Here is a 5126-nt window from a genome sequence, read left to right as displayed (position 1 = left end):
CCTTGAGAACTTTTCTGATATGTATTCACTTTTGTACTCAATCTTGACTTTAATACAATGAATAGAAATTTTCTTTTAAAAAAAACTGTGCAATTTGACTTGTTATCTCTTTCTGTGTTATGTGCCTTTTTGCTATGATGACAAAAAGGGGGAGAAAGTATGATGAATTGAAATGTAAAGGGAATCACTAAACAAAAGAAAATCCTTAAAGCAAAATGTAATTTGTTCTTAGTGGATTCGATACCTCGAGGCTCATTATCTCTCTGTTGGGGCTTCTCAAGGAGTAATCTTCAGAATCTATTCAAGGGATATTCGGAGATTAGTTGAATCATACTCAAGAATAAATTATCAGATTTTTTCTCTGAAAGTAAGAATTTAAGCTCAAAAGTTTCAAAACATTAAAAGAAAATTCAGAAAACTTAAACAAAATTGAATGCACATGTTGAGGGGGAGAATCTGAAATCTTAAGAAAGCAAATTCATTAAACACATATAAGCCAAACAATTGATTGCATGATTTGAAGGCTTATATAATTCCAAATGAAAGGGGAAGCTTTAATTTCAGGATTTACTGATTTATACCTTTCAATTTTGGATAAATTAAATGACTAGACATTTGAATTCATTTCAAAACTTTACAATAAATCACCTCTTGGTTGAGCTATTCACTTTACAAATACTCAATATTTTGTCATCATCAAAAAGGGGGAGATTGTGGAGTGATTGGTTATACCCCTATTTGATTTTGATGAGCTCAAAGCATTTGAGTATATTTCATGTTGTACTAATGAATTCAATCTAGTGTTTCAGGCGAATATATATGAATTTATCTTTAAGAGCATCGAGTCTTGGTTCAAAGTAATTTGGCTAAGTGTTGAACTCAATTGAGCCAAAGTCTGAAGCTCGAGTTGACTCCGGAAGATTGCGAGTCGACTCTAAGTGTTTCAGAGGGTCTGGCACAAGCTCGAGTCGACTCCGGTACACTACGAGTCGACTTCGATTGAGAATAGACAGAAGGACAGAAAGATGAATTTCAGACCCTGTTACCGAGTCGACTCCAGAAGGCTTCGAGTCGACTCCGATGCTTGACGAGTCGACTCTCTACAGATCCGAGTCGACTCCAAGGAGTAACAGACAGAAAGACAGAGAGGTGTTTTTTAGATCCTGTTACCGAGTTGACTCCAGAAGGATGCGAGTCGACTCCAACGTTTGGCGAGTCGACTCCTAATCATGCCAGAGTCGACTCTCAGAGGAAAGCGGACTGAAAGGCAGAATACCAAACTTAGTGACCCTGTGAACAAGTCGACTCTGAGAATTCGAGAGTCGACCCCAAGTCAGCCGAGTCGACCCCAACAAAGTACGAGTCGACTCCGAGGCAGCTCAGATCAACAGACAGAGGATCAGTTTTTCGGGCTCTGAGAGCCGAGTCGACTCCAAGAGGATCCGAGTCGACTCGAGAGAGAAATGAAGAAAAATAGATCTCTGAAATCCTGAGAACAAGCCGTCTCCAAAATGCCGAGTTATCTCCAGATCTTGGCGAGTCGACTCCAGGTTGAGACGACACTTTAATTCAAATCCTGAATAGTGGGCAAGTCGTCTCCAGTAAAGCATGAGTCGACTCCAGCAACAGCCGAATCGACTCCAGATCGAGCGAGTCGACTCCAACCCCAATGGATACATTGTCAGGAGGTGCAGACTGTGCAGAACGGCTACAAATCAGTGTCTAACGGCTATTTTTCAAAAGGAACTGTTTAAATAGCCAGAGTAAACAGTAGTAGATAACAAGAGAGTTACTCCATCTGTGCATTAAGTCATTTCCAACTACCAAGAGTCCATTGAGAGAAAAGACAAGCAAAAGAAGGAAGAAACGCATTCAATTCATTCCTATAAGTTTTTTCTTCGCATTCAAGGCTCTTCTTCTGACATCAAATCTTCAGTGCACTCAAAGAGGAGACTCAGAGTTCGAGAAGCCCTTTCTTCCTCTTCCGAAATCTGTTTGAGGGCTTCTAACTTTATTCATATTGATTCACATTTACTTTTTAGGAAGCTTTCCTTGTATCTTTTCCCAAACTGTTTTTCTTACTTGATTCAATCAGGGGATTGAATCAAGGGTTCTAAGGTTTGTTGGTGAGCCAAAGTTAAAACCAACGGTGTAAGGGTTTGATTGTGATCCCGAAAAAACAATCGGGTGGTTCTAGTCGGTGAGCCTGTGAAAACCGACCGAGTTCGTTGTGATCTCGCGAAAACAACAAGTTGGGTTGTGATCTTGTAAAACAACCGGTTGTAATCCAAGGGATTATAGTGAACTCCCAAGTGAAACTTGGAGAGTGGACGTAGGAGCAAGGGTTGGCTTCGAACCACTATAAAATTTCCTTGTGTTTGCATTGGCTATTCGTCTCTTCCAATCTCCTCATCAAGTAGCTTAATTAACCTACTTGCATTAGAATTAAATAATTACTCATCAAGTTTTAATTTGTCAATAATTAATTCACTCCCCCCCCTCTTGGGTTGTCTCCTTGGGCAACAGTATTGCTTTTTTGGAAGAGAATGTTGGTTTCTGAAGGGTTATGGTGTTTACAAAATATCATGTCACTTTGGAACTGGAGCATCTCCTTAGTCACCCAGATAGAGTCTATAAATAGGCTCTAAGTCCAGCACTATGGAATATTTGAACACAATCCGATCATCCACTGGTGCTTTGTCTCTAGAGAGACTCTTCTTCCCCTATGAGATAGAGACTCAATCACTCTCTTTTTCCACTTTCTGCTTTCCTGTTCACAATCTTGCTTTCTACGCATTTGAAGGGGACATTCGGATCCAGTCTTCCAACGATCGTGTTCGTTAAAGAAAGATCGGACCGAGTCGGATTGTTGTACTTTAGGGATGAGATCATCCAAATTCTCGTATAGAAGCGAATCACGTTCTTAGGTAGTATATATCAAATATCTTGATCCAAAAAAAGTTCTTTTCAATCTTGTATTTTTCCTTTAGTAGTTGCTTTTTCCTTTTATAACACTATTATGAGAATTACAAAAATAGCAGCATAGAAATTTCTCTGTCATTAGTCCAACAGTATCCAGGTAGGCTAGGGGAAGCAAATTATTGGGCGGCGATCATGAAGTTTCATTGGAGCAGTAGGTTTATGGTATAGAGCTTATCAAGTGCTACATCAGCAGCAGTCCTCCATCACTGACTACAAAGTAATGCAAGCCAATCAAACATCGGGTCAACCAGGCTTTGACAATGAATTGATGACAACCCTTGTGCCATCCAGACACTTCCAACGTCACAAAGGTCACTGTCAAGAGAAAGCCAACCCTCAAAACATCTGATAGTGAATAATGCCTTCTAGAAACCCAAAGCTGAATTCCACTCCAAGCCAAATATTGAGTCAACTGATGATGAACTAGTAATCATCTGATTTGTGCTGATGGTAGTTACCTACTGTCCAAAGATCAAGGGCCTTAATTGGGCTCAATTTGAAAGACTTAATGAACTGATGATGCCCTATGAACTGTCAATTCCCCTATTGTTCCAATCATATTAATTGCAGATGGTTCACCGTTGGTAAAAGTTCTCTTCTAGATACTCACCCATGGCAAGGAAACTTAATTTGATGGTCTTAGATTCAGTTTTCCTATGCTTTTCAAACTTTGAGGGTACTTGCTTGTCCCTGTTATTGTAAGCAATCTCAGAGCTACAACCCGTAGATTTGATTTTGATCATTGAAAATTGAATAAACTTCTTTCTTTTGATTGCACTATGGCGTTTTTTTCTCTGCATGGTATATTCTACATGATCATGGATTTCGCGGATAGTGTTATGGCCAGTTGATGGAGTTTTGCCAATAATAGATCACCCTTGGCAGCAAGGTAGCTACCAGTTTTCCCGTCCAGATTTCTTAGATCGATTTCTTGATTGCCCCACCTTTAGATTTCTTAAACTAATCCTAATGTAGTATTATAGACTGTATTGTTACTCTTGCTCCCATCAGGATAAATTTGACTATCATTTCAAAATTCTAGGATTAGTTTAATTTTATTGCATAGCCGGCTTTAGCCTTCTACTAAGTAGTTCTACAACTTAAGTAGGCTCCCGCCCGTGCCATCCTGTTTATTTCCACTAGCTGATCATCGACGGTACGGTTCTTAGGGAGAGGATCTAGGGAAGCAAGGGCAGAAAATGGTAACGAAGGGCTGAAAGCTAAGGACACAATGGCTAGAACAAAAGACGACATAAAAAGGTAGTGAATCTAGGGATATTTTGATTATAATATCCCCAAATTGCCTATGGTAATGTTTTTGACTTGGGCCTATTAAAGAAACTTTAGCCCAAGGTTTTAGTTGCATCATAAAAAAATTTTATCAAGCTTAATTTATAAATAGGGATAATGATCCAAAAGGATTACGAGACTCTATATGGATTACTTTGGTCATTATAAATAAAATTAGGCAGGGTCTATAAGTAAGATCCGCCACATTGGAAAGCCTAATCGCATGTTAAATTTCTGAAGGCCATAATCTAGTCGTATGATGCCTAAATCAAATAAATTTTTGAGCCCTACAATATGGCATCTCCCCATAAAGTATAGGGCACACCAAGCGATCAATCCAAATTTCATTGTTTGGGCTTTTGAACATGTTGGTCAAATTAAAAATTTTCTTTCCAAGAAAGAAGTTGATTGGATACATCTTTTAATCCGAGAAGAATTAGATGGAGCGATTGAAGAAAAGTTGAAGTAGAAATTAAGATCTACTTTTTTAGAATTTTAGCTTTTAATATTTATTTTCACTAGTCATCTCCATTTTGAAAAAGTTATTTTATTTGAACTAAAAAAAGAATCAGACCAAAATTACGCAGCATAAATAAAGATTATATATCTCAATTAATTATTTATCAACAAAAGAAATGGACCTAAATCTTTCTTTCACCGAATTTTCTATTTTTTTTAATTTTTTAAAGAGATTTAAGTTGAGCAGAGTGAGCGAATTCTACCCTTTTTTTTTCAATCGGAACAAATAAGGAGAGGTTTTTTTACATAATTTGTCAAAATATTATGTATGATATGGTAATCTTGTAAACTTGTAGCTTGAGAATGGACATTTTTTTTTTGGATGGAACTAAAAT

Source organism: Phoenix dactylifera, unplaced genomic scaffold (genome assembly GCF_009389715.1).
Source record: "Phoenix dactylifera cultivar Barhee BC4 unplaced genomic scaffold, palm_55x_up_171113_PBpolish2nd_filt_p 001231F, whole genome shotgun sequence".
Classification (NCBI taxonomy): Eukaryota; Viridiplantae; Streptophyta; class Magnoliopsida; order Arecales; family Arecaceae; genus Phoenix; species Phoenix dactylifera.
This window is presented reverse-complemented; position numbering follows the sequence as displayed.